Below are 16,883 nucleotides of genomic sequence, written 5' to 3'. Positions count from 1 at the left end.
ATAAGTATTGTTTCCTTGTGGGGATCACTTATTCAGGTGGTCATGGTAAAGGCATCATACCTCTAGAACAGAGCTTTTCAGCCTTGGGCGATTTTGCCCCCAGGAAATAGTTGGTGAAGACTAGAGCCAATTTTGGTCCCTACCTCTGGGTGGGGGAAGGGATGGATGCTAAGATGTCTACTTGGTAGAAGCTAGAAATGCTGTTAATAATTCTATAGTGTACAGGGTTTTCCTTCACAAGAAAGTATTACTCATTCTAAAAATCTCAGTAGTGTCAAAGCTGAGAATACCTTCTTGAGGTATTTATTTAGACTGGCCTTTAAATGTCCACCACCTGATACCATGTCCCTCACTCAATTCTAAGACACACATGGGAACTTGGCTTAGTGTATTGTTGAAAAAAATATACTAATTATAAGACACACATGAGAACTTGGCTTAGTATATTATGTAGTAAAAAAGCATGGGCTTCAGAGTTTAGTGGCCTGGGTTTGAGTTCGAATCAGTGAGTTGTGTAACTCTGGCCACTCACTCTCCTCTGTAAACTTCAGGGCTGACATGTCTCTAAAGTTTCCTATGAGGACTAAATGCTAGTGTATTTAATAAATGATAGTGAAAATAAATGAAGGGAGTGGAAGGAGATACTCTGTTATGACAGTACCTCTTTATTAACTGGGTCAGGAGACATGTGTGAAGCTCCTGTTCTTGGCAGTAAGTGTTCTGTTCTTATTTCATCACCTTGTATAAATGGCAACGCTTCTTGCTCTCCTTTTATTTTTCTTGCTTTGCTCACTTATCAACAATTATTAGCATTACCACCATAGAGGCTAAGCAAAAGAGAAGAAAAAACAAAGAGTAAAATTTAGCAAACCACTATTGACTTGGTTGTTGCATGTACTTTTCAGCACATTGAAAAATGAGTTACACATACTAAGAAAAATGAACATGCTGCTTATAGGATCTATATGTTATTACTCATATTGCTGCCAGGATAACCTTTGCTTGAGTCTTTGTGAAGAAGAGTGGAAAGTGGATTTATTGATATGTTAAGATAGGGGTAGGCCTTGTATTCCCACTAAATTTTATTCATACAGGCATGCTTTTGACATTTCCATCAGAAAGTAGTTTTAGTATCTTCAGTTCTTACGTTCATATTTGAAATGGCAGATGTTATGTCTGAAAACATATATATTATTTACATTGTAGAGGCATAGCATTTTTTGAGTTGGAAATGACCACATAGATCATCTAATATACCTCTTTTGCCTTACAAATAAAGAATCTACGGTCTATGTAAAGAATCTAAGGGGCATGTAGTAACAGGCTCAAAGTATAGCTCAAAGGAAAATTTTTTCTAAATATTTTTTAAATTCCTATATTGTCTTTCAATCAAATATCTCAAGATAAAAAACTTTACACATGGACCCTTTTCAAAATACTATAACATTAGAGACAATGTGTGGGCCCAAAAGGTGTTAACTAAGCATTTAAATAGCATTCAGTGGCAATCATGAATTAGCTATTATCTTATGAACTTAGGGGATGCTTTTTATCTTACCCATTTCATAACTGGAGGCTATAAAAAAAGCCATTACTTAATGTTACGTGGTTTAACATTTCATAGGTGAAATCAAGGCAGCGCCAGCACTGAAGTGAGGGGCAAGATGAAGGTCAGGTTTGGGAGGAAGGGACATGGAGAAACAATTTTTTTTAGTATATAGTATTCTTTTAGATTTTATATAAATCTCAAAACATAGATATTGGAAACAATAAATGAATCCTTTGCCCAACCTTCTGACTAGTATAACTTGGGTCGTTTTTGTTTTATGCATTTTAAAGAAAATGCACATCAGATTTAAAATCAGAAATTAATAATATTCAAAAAATCTAATTCTACACCAAATATGTCTCTAGAAAAATAAGTTTTTTAGAGTAATAAAATGAAAAAAAATAATAATGTTTCACTACAAAGCAAGCCTTTCTTTTTTCTAATTACCAGTGAATCGGGCTCTACTTGTCCTTAGTTTTTTGATGATAATCACTATAAAATGGAGAAATACAAGCAGTGTGCAGAAACTCTAATAATGTTGATAATAAGCACCACATACATTTAATTTTGGCATTTTCACATATGTTGGGTCATATGTAAAAGAGTAGTGTTTGGAAGGGAGATCTAAAACCTGGGAAGGAGGACTCATTTTAGTCTAAATTCTATTGCAACATCAGGATTAAAATAGTTCATACAGTATTTATTCTTCAGTCCTTAATTTCATTTAAAAGTAAAAACAGAATATTGAAGTCACAGGAAATATGGAGGTATACTACTGTCTGCATAGTAAGACCTCATCATGTATTTATTCTGATCTCTTCAGAGAAAAGATGATTTTGTAATAAATATTCTAGTAACTTCATGAAATAACATATATAATGTATTTTTTTAAAGTTTATGACATGTAGTAGATATTCAGATGTCATTTCCTTTTTCTTTACCAATATACAAGATTACTTTTTTATACAACAACAAAGGTATGTAGACTAAGTTATATAAGACAGGGAAAAATCAATCTCTGTCTTCTTTCTGTCTCTCTGTCTCTCTCTCTCTCTCTCTCTCTTCCTCACTCCCTCCCTCTTCCTCCCTTTCACCTTCTGCCTTTTCCTCACTATGAAATCATGCATATGCATGTATGATTTTTTGGTTAGTAAGGTCATACTTTGGCAGGAAAACAAATACTTGAATGTTGGCCTACTTAAGTGGTAGTCTGTTTTCTTTACCTATAATGGCATGTCCGATCTCATCTCTCTTAGGATATTTGTTTTGTGTGTGTGTATATTTGCACACACACACACACACACACACACACATATATACACAAAAATGACATATATGTATATGAGTTCATGGGCAAAAACTAGGTAGATGCCAATTTAAAGCTTTTTTTCTAGGGGCATCTAGGTGGCTTGGTGGGTTAAGTGTTCAACATCAGCTCAGGTCATGATCTCATAGTTCATGAATTCGATCCCCATGTCGGGTTCTGTGCTGACAGCTCAGAGCTTGGAGCCTGCTTAAGATTCTATGTCTCCCTCTCTCTCTGCCCTTGCCATGCTCATACTTTGTCTTTCTCTCTCTTAAGAATAAATACATATTTGGGGCACCTGGGTGGCTCAGTTGGTTAAGCATCAACTTCAGCTCAGGTCATGATCTCCTGGTTCATGATTTCGAGCCCCATGTTAGGCTATGTGCTGACAGTTCAGAGTCTCCCTCTCTCTCTCTGCCCCTACCCCTGTTCACAGTCTGTCTCTTTCTCTCTCAAAAATAAACATTTTTTTAAAAGAATTAATATTAGGAAAAAACTTTTAAATAAAAAAACAAAACTTATTTTCTACAGGACACTTCAGAGCTTTTAGTATGTTTGCATAGACTGTGAATTTCCAAAAAGCATATTAATCCAAACATTTCCCAAGGAACCCACATTTTCTATGAAATATAATTTTGGGACGTCCGTTACACTTCAGAGTTGAAAGGGATAGAAAAAACTTGTATTAAAAAAAATCGCCTTTTCCATTTTACTATCAAGAAATCTAAGTACTCATATCCTTAATTTAAGAGCAGAGAATTAAAAATTGGGATGTGGGAAAAAAGATATATTTCATTTTTCAGAAGAGGCCTTGGTTTTGTTATCTTCCAGTTAACACAGAACAAAATTTCTTTCTTTCCTAATAACCTACTCTATCAGGACTAATGCAGTCATCTCTGATGGTAATTCTGTGGTTGTTTTAAACAATAAATCATTTTCTTTTAATGGATTGGGATTTCTTATTTAAATGAATGAATGAAGTCTTGTAGATGGCTACAATGTTCTTCACCATATTTCTTTTAGAAGTTCCACCTTTTTGTCTTATCTGGAAGCATTTGGTCATTTCATAAATTATTCTCTGTGTAATGCCCTTTCATTCTTTCTCCTTTCTACTAACATTCATGTCCCAAGAGAAGTTAAAATGAAAAATAAATGAGTCTATACTCTCCAATCCATGGGATCTGCGATCAGACTTGTAAATACCTAAGAAAAGCCCCTGTTCAACATACACAACAGAACACACACAACCTCACAGGCAGAGTGTGCACAGAAATGCTTGTGTCCAGTGCATCCAACCCCAGGATCTCCTGTCTCACTGTATTTGTTTCTAAGAGCCTAGTCCTAAAGGATCCTGGCCAGGAGCTGTCCAGGTGCCAGCTGCCAGTCAGCAGTTCTTTGCTCAAACCAGATTGTAAGTCCAGCACTTCAAGTGGAGAGTCTACAAACAGTCAGCAGGAGAATTTTTTGCTGCTCACAAAGCATGTTGCTATGCCTTCTGGACCTGGGAGAGGAGAATCAAGTATGGCATGTGACCACTGCAAATTGAACTGCAATGTGGAATTCATAGAGGTCACAGGATATCAGTAATTCACCTTAAAATCGTACTTTATTATAATTTCTATTCTGGCCTATTTTTCCCCACACCACTTCATTACTTTAAGCCCATCTTTTCTTATCATAAATATAATCTTGTCCAAAATTTTTAAATTAAAATATGGCTGCACATTTTTTTCTTTGCAAACTCTCAGATGTCCATAATAGTTTTCTTTTCTGCAGGGTTCTAAAAACTTTGTAGGGTAAGAAAAGTAAATGTCCTTTGCTTTCTGATTTCTTACTTATACATCGAAATGATACTTCCAAATGATACAGGCCTCTTTCTAGTTTGAGTAGTTCAGCAGGCACTCTGAATCCCATCTGACTTCCATCAAAGGCCCAGCTAGTTGCATTTAACCCATATACTTTGATTACACATATCTATTTCTTGGTGTTTAAGACCTGTGCTCTTCTGAGACTCAAGACTTTCCTTGCCTCAGGCAGCAAATCTACCCTGATGCTTATGAAAAAACTAACAGTGGTACCTGGGTGGCTCAGTTGGCTAAGTGTCTGACTTTGGCTCAGGTCATGATCTCACAGTTTGTGAGTTCGAGCCCCCACATCTGGCTCTGTGATGTCAGCTCATAGCTTGGAACCTGCTTCAGATTCTGTGTCTCTGTCCCTCTCTGCTCGTTCCCTGCTTGCACTCTGTCTCTCATTCTCTCAAAATAAATCAACATTTAAAAAATTAAAAAAAGAAAAGAAAAGCAAACAATAAAAAAGAAGAAAAGAAATAAAAAGAAAAGAAAAAGAAAAAGAAACGACAAAAAACCAGCTCAGACGCCATCCCTTTCTCAAACTAAAGTAGCTGAGGCTAAGACTGATTTTCCTCCCTTCAAAACTACAGATGCTCTACCGAGCCAAGACCTTTATAAAGCATCTGGATAGCATCTACAGGGCTGAATAGATTCTCAGAAGGCTTTCCATCTAGATACTCAATGGACCAAATGAACATTTTTCTCTAAACATTTTTGGCTGAAGGGACTTTTACAAATTCTCTGCACAAATACAGATGGCTTCACTAAGAGAATATCAACTTTGTTCTTAAGTCTGAGGAATCTAATTTTACAATCTGTACCATCTGAGAACAGACGTTGGAAAAGTAAGTCATATGGTCACGCTTACTACCAATTTCTTGGAAAGCTGTTACCTGGCGAGGCTAGTGAAATGGCCCAAACATGGGATGACTGTGGAATCAGAGGACTATATTTAGTCCTTCCAAGAGATTATCTGAAAGTTCTCCGGCATCTCTTCTTGTACTAATTTCAGAACTCTTGTGGGGAGCTCTATGCATACATGTATAAATGTGCTTAGTTCATGCTCCATGACTAGGGCCCTGACTTTGAGAGATGAACCATGTAATGATTTCCATCTACAGATTGTGGGATGTGTTTCTGGCTGATAATATAAGGAAGGCGTATCAGAGACTCAAGGCTTAGAAGGGTAAAAGATTCGAGGTATGGCAATCTATATAGAACACCAAACAGAACCAAAGGAGTCTTTTGTATCAAAAGACTCCCAGGGTGCTTGAGAAATTCCACAGCTATTTAAATGTTGAACATGTTTTTCCCCTCTAGACTGATAACTGAGATATATAGAAATTATATGCTCTAAACTGTGGTGAAATTTCTTTCCTCCTTAACTGTGCTCTTTTTCTGTTTTATTTTTATGTTTTATTTCCTCCCCTTTAGTTCATTCTCTCCATGAAGTCACTACTGACTTCTCCAGACCCAAGTGCCCCTTCTCTGTATATAGATTTGCATTTCAGTCAGAAGTGTCAGAGCCTTTGGGGCGTCTGGATGGCTCAGTCGGGTCACCTGGGTGGTTTAGTCAGTAAAATGTCCAACTTCGACTCAGGTCATGGATCTGGTGGTTTGTGAGTCTGAGCCCCATATGTGTCTCCCTCTCTCTCTACTCCTCCCCCCTCACACACAGTCTCTCTCACTCTCTCTCTCTCCCTCTCTCTCTCTCAAAAATAAATAAACGTAAGATAAAAAAAGTGGCAGCCTGTATGTAGCCTTTAATTGTGCACACTCATAAGTAGTTTATGAAACTTAGTTGTTGGTTTTTTTTTCTAGTGAATGTATCAGTGCTTGGAAGATAAGGGTTATGCTTTTCACTGTTTATGCATCCCTTGTATCAGGAGAGTGGAAGATATAGAACTTTTCTCTCACCAGGCCTATGCTTCAGAATGGAAAGGGGTCTGTTTATTCACTCATGCTCTGCTATAATCATTGATTGAGTTTGTCCGAACTTTGTCCTGTAAAAAGAGCCAGACCTTTTCACTGCATTAAATATTTAGGGGGAAAAAAAAGGACCAGATCTAATTAATAATAATATAAAAGCCAATTTCACAGCCCATTACTTTAAGCAGACCAATATGGGAACATTGAAGGGGGACTTGAACAAACATGGGCGTTCATATTTGTGGTCTTCAGAGTGACCCATAGTCAAGTCATGGAGAAGTGGAACTTCCCTGCATTCCCTCCCCAGCTGATAGTTTTTGGCTCCATTAACCCAGACTGTATTGCAAAGGAAAAAGATTCAGAGGGAAATTTCAAGCCCAACCTCCTCAGTTTGCTTCATTAATAAGGCTACAAACTCTTTGTCAGGTTCCTCCTCCCTTTACCCCTCCCTTTCTCTTTCCGTTTCGTTTAACTGAAGGCAATTCATCTCATTTTAATTAATTTTTACTTGAAGCATTATCACCCTGAGTATAAAGGCAAAAAGTTTTTTTTTTAATTACAAAGCTAACGGCATTAATTACTAGTACAGTGAATGCATCGGCGCACGCAAGCCGAGTGGCTTCCAAGGAGCTGAGGCAGCAATTGGTGAATGTCTCGACAGCTGGAAAAGGCTTAGTCACAAAGGAGAAACCTTTCTATGGCAACAATATGAAGGCTGTCTTCACACTGATTGAGCCACTATTTAATTCAAGGTGACATCGCCCGCAGACTAGGGACAGCATTATTGCATTACAGGGAAAAGGTCATTACTGGAGTCTCTCTGGACTTCCCACTAGGTCTACTGTCTGATCAGAAACCAAACAAATTTGAAATCTATGAAAATGGCTGCAATAGCACATCACTGCAGTATGTGTGAATTGAATATCAAATCTCCTTTCCCCCACCGATTTAGTCTGTGCCCTATTACTTAAGAAGCACTTTCATGATATCCTAAAAAGCTAAAACCCAATAACTAATTCATGGCTGGCTAACAGGAAGTTTTTGTAAGATCAGAAGGTTTGCATGTTAACCTGGTAAAGATAAGCAGAAATATTCTACCCACAAGCTTGAAAGGCTCAATAAGTACATCAGAGCAGAGCCTTTTAAGTGTTTTTTTTTCTTCATACAACGTATACATTCTCTGTCAACCAAAATGTCATGAAGAAACACCCCTCTCACTTTGTAGACAGCGCATAGAACGGGCAGGCCCCTATTTCTGCCCCATCGCCTCCTTAATCGGCTGCCAAAGGGTTAGAAACTATTCCGCATCTCTGTCATTCTCGGAATGCTGCTCAAATCTTTCCTCCCAGGCAAGCTCCTTTGATTCCAGACATTTCTCCATGCTTATCTAAAATCTAGCACCCCCCAACCAGACTTCATTTCCGTGGAAGTCTGTTACCCTCTTTCTTCTTTCTCCATTACATTTTTTAATCAATACATTATAACACTTAAATATGGTTCTCAAAACCAACCTGTACCACCTGTAAGATCTGAAATTATTTAGGGAAAAAGAGAATCTTGCCCAATTTCCTCTGAAGCCTTTGAAGAGGTTTTACACCTTCCTTGGAAACTCCACCAAAGACATTGCATCCCACTTCCCTTTTACGTTTTGCCGTCATTTTCTCCAATACATAAGATTTTAACTTTTTAAATGTTTTTTTAATTTATTTTTGAGAGACAGAGAGAGACAGTGTGAGTATGGGGAGAGTCAGAGAGAGAGGAAGATACAGAACCTGAAACAGGCTCCAGACTCTGAGCTAGTGTCATCACAGAGCCTGATGTGGGGCTCGAACCCACAAACCGTGAGATCATGACCTGAGCTGAAATCAGACACTTAACCGACTGAGCCACCCAGGTGCCCCAAGATTTTAAATAAATATAAAATATATTTTCTTTTCCAATTTATGTTTTTTACTCTTAAATTTTATTTCATATTTCATTATTGAAAAATAATATATTTATTAGTTTCTTTCTGTAGAGGTAAAGTAATTCAAAATGAATTTATATAAAAGTATCACTTGTAGCCTTACCTATAACTTAACCACAAATTGTAAAAGTGGTTACCACTTTTAATTGGTTTAGAGTATGTCACCAATTCTAAATGACAGATTATATTTGAAATTTTGGAATGTGTGCTTTATAGATAGGCAATTGCTGGTGGTTGTTGGTAGTCAGAAGTGTAACTAAGTAATATCCATATAGCAAATTCATTTCTAGCCTGACAAAATTTAAAATAAGCAGGAATTTCCAGCTAATTTTTCCTCTGTTGTGTTAATATTGATCTGAATTTAGATTTCATTTGTAACTACTCTGATAATATATTATAACTTTTAGATTTCCTTTTGTTTCCTTCAATAAGTAAATGATTATTGTATTGTTACTTGAGAGCATGAGAAAAAGGCAAATGTTTCTGCTGATATTCCTCTGAATATCTTAATCTTGAAGTATAAGACTATAATCCCCCCAAGAAAACACTTTCAACAGAAGGTTTGATATCCTTTGCTTGTGAAATTTCCATAATAAAAGCTTCCAAAACATAATAATAAATTTAGAGAAAATTAATTGCTGAATTCATATTTTTATGAAACATGACATTTATTTGGATTTGAATTTGTCAAACATTTTTACTACTTTATTAATCCAGATGGCTTCACTAATCCCTGGAGTAACATGATGAAACCAATACTTCCCAAGTGGTTCCTCCAGTTCTCATTTGAAAGAGCCTGTAGGAAATACTAGATGAGCTTTGAATAGCTGCTGTCCAAATGCCCCCAGCTTCCTTCATGAGTAAAGGGTGAATTAATGTCAATCTCCTTATGAGAGTCTGGACTAGTTCTCTTATGGTACCTACATTTGCTTTACATGACAAATGTTTTCCTTATGACAGTACATAGAATTTATCTCTCTTATTTTGCCATGTTCTTTTCACACTTAACAAGAATAAAGTGGGGGCACCTGGGTGCCTCATTGGTTAAGTGCCGAACTCTTGATTTCAACTCAGGTCATGATCTCACAGTTTGTGAGATCAAGCCCCACAAAGGGCTCTGTGCTGACAGCATAGAGCCTGGTTGGGATTCTCCCTCCTCCTGACTCTGCTCCTCCCTCACTTATTCTCTCTCTCTCTCTCTCTCTCTCTCTCTCTCTCTCTCTCTCAGAAAAAAATAAATATTTTTTAAAAGATCAAAATGATCGCTCTTGCCACAACAACATAGCAATTCATATGAGAATCATGTGATAGTAATAGCTATCATTTAATTGAATACTTACTCTTTGTACTTACACTGTATTACACTTATCAACTCTAAGGCCCATTTAATCACCACATCATATAGACAGTATCATTACCCACCTTTTATATGTAGGGAAAGTGAGGGTTGGAGAGTTCAGTAGTTTGCTCAAAGTGACATAATTAGTAGGGTGAAACCTTGACTCAACCCAGATCTGTCTGATTTCAGAACCTGAGTTGTAAGTATTCTAGTGATACTAATGATTGAAGTATACTTAGCATTGACAACATCATCGGATACCATCACAGGATGCTTTTCTGAAGGGATGTCTTCTCTAATACTTTACAACCTCTTCAAGAACAGTTTTGTTGAGTAGGAAAAACTATGGCCCATATGCAATAAGGAGAATTTTGTGCAGAGCCAGATCTGGGGCTTGAACTCATGAACTGTGAGATTGTGACCTGAACCAAAATGGGTTGCTTAGCTGACTCACCCAGGCACCCCATCTCCTGACATATTTCTAATCAAGCTAATGCCCCCTCAAAACTTTCTTTTTATTGTAATGAATTTATTAATTTATTTTTGTAATTAACTTATTCATTTACTATATCAATTGTTTACTCTTTACCCTGCTTATTGATTCAGACTTTGATCAATGACGGTGGGTTCTCTGATTTTATTTATTTACTTATTCCACGTAAGATCCGATCCTTTGCTACTTGTAGGGGAAGATCAGATCTTAGTGTTGTTCTGATAGTGTATCTGCAGGTGTGAGCCTTTCCTGTCCCCCCAGCACTCATGAATTTAGGGAGAGCAGTGTGTTTGCAGCCCAACAATGGTGTGTTCTGCTTTGGCCTGTGAACATCCTGAGGGACATAATGGGAGAGAGAGATGGGGTGACTGACAGGTTGGCCAGATGCAGTTCTGCCATTAATCACCCACCAAGGACACAAGGCCTTCCATCTTTTATCTAGAGTTGTGTCAGTTTAGACCTCTTCCAAAGAACCCTGAACTTCTGTAATAGTTACCCCCTCCTCAGTTGGGATATCATTCTCTTTGTTTGTCTTGTCGTTGCTTTGTTTTGTTTTATCATCTGACTGGACCTGTAACTTTCTTTCTCCTTATTATTTATATGTCTTCAAACCCTAAGGAACTACTTCTGACTTTTTTCCTTTTTTTAATAATCTTATGGATTTAGATTTTTAAAATATTTGTTACTTCATGAAATTGATGCAAATATGTTTTACCTTTGATCAGTAAGTAGCCACTCAATCTTTATTTGATGTGTCCAATAGTAAAATCAGATCCCATTATGTAATCTGTTTGGGGACCTTCTGTTTCCTTTAAGATGATAATAAACTTTATTCTATCACATTACAAAAAAAAAAGGAGAATTTTAAAAAGAGGTTAGAACAACAATAAGAAACAAATTTAGAGAAAGTAACAGGAATGACATCCTCTCCCTTTCGATGGTGAGATCTATAGGATGGGTATCCTATAATTTATATTTTAGAATGTGCTTATGTTACTTTTCAAAAAATAAGCAAATAAAAAAATTAGCTTCCTTACTATGTGCAAACATAACTACACTCATATATAATTAATATGAATTAATAGAATGCAGAATACTTGATGTACTGTCTCCCTTGAACCAGTACCAACGTGACTGAATTTTGGCAAGACAGTCAAAATCACAGCTATTGGGATGCTGAGCAAAACTTTGTGATGGAAAGTTATGACCCTTTATCATGTGAATCAATAGTTCCATTTTTTAAGAATAGATACAAAATAGGGCTATCTCTTCCATATGTGACCTGTCACTCATAAAATTCATAAATAGAGTGGCAGAGAAGAGGGGCAAGATGATAAAATGAGAGAAATAAGAGGAGAGATCAGAAAAGAGAAAGAAAACTAGAGAGAAAGGAAGGGTGGACATCTTGTTATAGAAGGAAAATAGCTTGGACCTAAAATATATATCTCAGACATTAGTTAAGTAGGGTAAAGCTGCAATTTGAATAAATGCCATACCCATTCATTTAACACATGCCTATTAACCATATATATTTGGTGTATCTGATGCTGTGCTTGGCTTATGTTAATGAAGAAAATAGACATGGAGCTTTGAAGCAAGTAAGGGAAGTAAATTTCAATCCAGAAATATTATATAAGTGCATATTCTGATAGTGCTATGATGACAATATATCTGGGAGAGGTGCCTTACATTGTGTGTTTAGGTAAGACCACTCCATGGAATGGTTACATTGAGACCACAAAGATGAGAAGACTCTACCTATGTGAAGAGCAGTGCAGGAGAAGATACATAGATTTACAAACAGGTGTATAGGTTATACTGAAAAGCATTCATAAAGTAAAGCAATTTCATGAATCCTGACCAAGTGATTCTGTGATGATATACATGCCTCACTATGAAGGGGATTGGTTTTAGACAAATTCAAAGCAGAATGGCAAACCCAAGTTTGCCAAACTCTCAAGGAGGACCCCTTTACTTTTTTTGTAATAGTGATAGAAGTTATCAGGATAAAAGATTCTTGAATATTTCTAGGAAAGAAGTGAATGACTTAAATCTGTTACAGAATTGGAGGAGAAGGAAGGGCTGCAGTAGTCCAATCAATGGTATGGTGGGATGGGATGGGGTGGGAGGAACTCCTGACTCCTCAGCACCCCCTGCAGGTCAAGTTAGAAGAAGTAGTCTTCCTATTATAATAACACCAGCCATGCACTTTATGAAGCCCTCCTGTGATACGTCTACATTACACACACAAAAGAGAGAATATTGACCCTTAAAAGGATTAAACCATCTAAGTCATAGTTCTGCGAGGTAGGGCCCATGAAAGGATGAATAGCAGCTGATACTAGATGTCACTCTCTGTAGACAAGGGAGTGCCTGTGACGTAACTGAGTCTTTGAGTGATTAAAAGATCTGTTCTGTTATCTAGTGGATAGTGTCACTGAAAGACAATTACAAGAATAATTTCTGGTGATAAAATAAAGCAAATGAACAGCTTTGACCCTCTGGCCAAGATCAACAACAGGAGAGAGAACCAAAGAATGCCAGAGAGGAAATTCATTTTCTGGGATCCCCTTCTAGTAGAAGTGAAGTAAATGGCAATTTGTCAAACTGTGATCTTGTGCCTCTGGGCTAGCAATCAGCTTTTTTCAGAAGTTGAGGAGACAGGCTATCAGCTGAAGAGGGGACTTGACCGTTAAACATGAGAACAATTCCCAGCTCAGCATCTGATGTTCAGGAGCAGGGGGTTGGGGAGGTTTGTGGAGATTTGTGGTGGCTGTTCTGCATAGCAGGTTATGAACTTTTGGGGGAAAATTAGAGATGAAATTCAGGAGAAACCAATTGATTTTTCAGTGGTTAAATAAACGATTTTATCCTGAGAAAAAGAAAAATTAGAAGAAGTGCCATGAAGAGCATTCAGTTTCGTTTTGAAAGCTGGACATCTAGATGCATAGAGCAAAGTTGTGGAAAGATTAAATAAGCCAGTCACACAGCATAGAAGAAAAAGAATATGGAAATTAGAGCTTTTGTTTTAGACATTGGAAGATAATTTATAAAACTGAATGTCTATTTTGGAGAATTGATTGTCATTTAAAGAAACTAAATGTCATAATATAAGACAGGTTAAGGAACTATTTCTTCCAGCATTTTATTTATTTTTTTCAAATACACAGGAAATAATAGAATAATATAGTAAATGCTCAAATATTCATTCCTAGATTCTATAATTATTATTATTTTGTCACATCATCTATATTTGGATGATGTATTTCAAAGTCAATTAAAGATAGCATATACTTTACCACTAAATAATAAAGTTTTAACTTCAAAATCTGTTCCTGCATAGCCCCAATACCATTATTACACCTAACACAAATAGCAATAACTCCTTTCTTTCTTCATACCATCTATCGTAAGGTGTATATTAGTTTTCTAGAGCTGCCATAACAAATTGCCATAAACTAGGGTGGCGTAAGACGATAGAAATTTATTCTTTCACGCTTCTGGAGACCAGAAATCCAAAGTCAAAAAGTGACAGGGAGGCACTTCCTCTAATGGCTCTAAAGGAGAATTCTCCCTGTGTCTTCCAGCTTCTGGTAGCTTGAGGAGACCCCTGGCTTATGGCAATTTAGCTCCAATCTGTGTCTCTATCTGCAGATGACCTTTTCAACAGTGTGGTTTATTTTTTCCCCTGTGTCATCTTTTTTTTTTAAGTTCATTTATTTATTTTGAGAGAAAGAGAACAAGCACACCCATAGATGAGCAAGGGAGGAGGGGCAGAAAGAGAAGGAGAGACAGAATCCCAAGCAGGCTCCACACTGTCCGCACAAAGCCTGACGTGGGGCTCAGAGCCACAAACTGTGAGATCATGACCTGAGCCCAAACCAAGAATTGGACACTAACCAACTGAGCCACCCTTGTGCCCCTGTGTCTTCTTTCTTTAAGAACACTAGTCACTGTATTTAGGGGCCATCCTAAATCAAGGGTCATCTCATCTTGAGATTCTTAATTTTATCTGCAAAGAATTTATTTTCATGTAAGATCACATTCACAGATCCTGTGAATTGTGATTTGGACGTATCTTTTGGGGAGCCATTAATATATTCACTACATGTCCATATTCAAGTTTACCCCAGATATTTCCTGAAATACTCTTTATAGCTTGTTGGTTCAAATTACTATCAAAGTCTGTCATTGATCAAAGTGTATAAATTACAAGCTGAGAAAAATCTGGTTTTAATCCATAAATCAAAAGTACTACAGATTCATTCATTTAACAAATATGGGTTAATACTGAGCACTTACTTTAAGCAAGACATACCATCATTGGTGCCAGGCATATGTGGTAAAGGAAATCGACAGAGAGTTTCTAGGAATCAATCATTCCAGGTCTGGCAGCACTATCACTAATAACACAACCTCACAAGTGTTATTTCAGGCCAAACAGGCTGAAGGAGTATGGCTTTCACACAGAGATATTAAGGTTGCCTTTTTCTTTGTGCCTTTTGACTTATGTGAGGTTGACAAGGCTTTTCCTTAGGTCTCAGAATTTTTGTCATATGTTGCTTCATTGGTTACATGTTTTTAGGTACTTTACAGATCAAGATGATCAATGAGGAACAAGAAAGTATATAGGCTGCGATTTCCGGAAGAAAAGGAACATTTTTGGATCCATTTTGGATCCTTTGTTTTTCACCTGAAACAAATGTTTATTGTGTCATCTAGTTCTGGATTCTGTATCCTTTTGTCAGATTCCATTGGAATCTGCAAATGGGTTAAAAAGTTAGTATAACAAGAAAAGGAAGGAACCAAGAATGAGTCTATACTTTTTTTTTTCTTCTAAGAAGCGCTTAGAAGGATGGTTTTTAATATTGCTCACCTTTTGCGTGGATATGTTATTCAAATACCTGATAAGAAATCTTGTGAAACATGCATATATCCTTGGAGGAAGGGTCTAATTAAATGGGCATTACTGTTATTATTATTTTCTGCATATGGTTTAAAATAAGTATGATTGGATAACATAAATAGTAGTTCCTTGAAAAAGCTAACTCGGCAGCCTAGTAGGGAGGCTATGATCTTGGACTTGTAAGCCTAGGTGAGTCATTAAGTAACAGAGAGAACAATCTAATTAAATTTGACACCCTCACATGGGGAATCATACCCACGGGTAGTACTACAGCATGAAACTTCAGGAAGGATTTTTTTTTTTTAAGAAAGTTCATTAGAAAGAGACTGAGGGGGAAAGTTTGAAAATGAAAATTTATGAAATCAGCAAAGGAGCCACTTTCAGATATTCCCCTGGAGAAAGAATTAGAGCTGAAAGTATCAGCAATTTCCAAACTATTATTATACAATCTTCTGTGCGGTTGGTATGCACATAGGATTAGACCTCAGGCAGCGACATTGTGGGACTGGAATCTCCATGAACCTTAAGAAGTCTCTTATGTAGTTAAATGCCATCACTTTCACACAAAGTGTAATTAGAAAATGGGGCCCCTTTTTTCTTGTTGAACAAAGACACTAAACTGTCAACATTAAATACCATCTTCAAAAGAATCATGCATAATATCACTACCTTAATAAAAACTGTTTCACTTTCTAAAATAGTTCCTTCAAGGGGTGCCTTCACGGCTCAGTCGGTTAAGCGTCCGACTTTGGCTCAGGTCATGATCTCGCCACTCGTGGGTTCCAGCCCCATGTCACGCTTTGTGTTGACAGCTCAGGGCCTGGAGTCTGCTTCACATTGTGTCTCCCATTCATACTCTCTTTCTCAAAAATGAATAAATGTTAAAAAAAAAAAAAGCTTTTTTTAAATAAATAAAATATTTTCTTCAAATCAATGTCCATGTGAACATATATGTTACACAGTTGAGATACTACTAATGGGCAAATGATTTTATGTTGTTGTTGTTGTTTTTAAGTAATCGCTATACCTAGTGTAGGGCTTAGACTCACAATCCTGATATCAAGCGTCACTGAGCCAGCCTTGTACCCCTATGGTTTGCTTTTTTAATTTAACATGATTGCTTAAACATTTTCAGTAGTTTTCATATTTTTTGTATATTTTAATGGTAAGTGCCTTCATACTATTCTAACAAATTTATATGCCACAGTAGATCAGTCTTTTCTTTTTGGACATTTAATTCTAATTTCTAATTCCTATAGATAAATTTCATATAATTTTTGAGTGATTTAAATAGTTCTTGATATAATGGAAGTACTCAATAAATATTTGACGAAGGGATGACTTCAATTATTTTTTTCTTTCTTGGCTAGTCTTACTAGGAGTGTCATTCTGATTTTGGAATTTCTATTACTTACCCAAAGGGTTGTATATTTTACAGTGTCCCCAAATTGTATGAATACATTTTACTCTCAACCTATCCAATATTTGCTATCTGTAACACATTTAAAAACAAATCTAAGTTGATAGTTCCTTTAATTTGTGTGC

At 36.7% G+C, this 16,883-nt stretch overlaps 1 protein-coding gene and 1 long non-coding RNA gene across 5 annotated transcripts in view; one reads left to right on the top strand and one right to left on the bottom strand.

The window, feature by feature from the left end:
• The window catches only part of LSAMP (limbic system associated membrane protein), a 619,607-nt gene that overhangs the window by 192,951 nt on the left and 409,773 nt on the right, over nt 1-16,883 (top strand). The gene's annotated exons all lie outside the window — the stretch shown is intronic.
• LOC115291769 lies at nt 646-15,090 on the bottom strand. The gene is made up of 2 exons (XR_003908665.1): nt 14,735-15,090; nt 646-827 (listed from the first exon to the last, which is right to left on the bottom strand). It is a non-coding gene; the product is annotated as an uncharacterized LOC115291769 (long non-coding RNA).

This window comes from Suricata suricatta, chromosome 5 (genome assembly GCF_006229205.1).
Source record: "Suricata suricatta isolate VVHF042 chromosome 5, meerkat_22Aug2017_6uvM2_HiC, whole genome shotgun sequence".
Taxonomy (NCBI): Eukaryota; Metazoa; Chordata; class Mammalia; order Carnivora; family Herpestidae; genus Suricata; species Suricata suricatta.
Note: the sequence above shows the minus strand (reverse complement) of the source record. Positions and strands in the feature narration are given on the sequence as shown.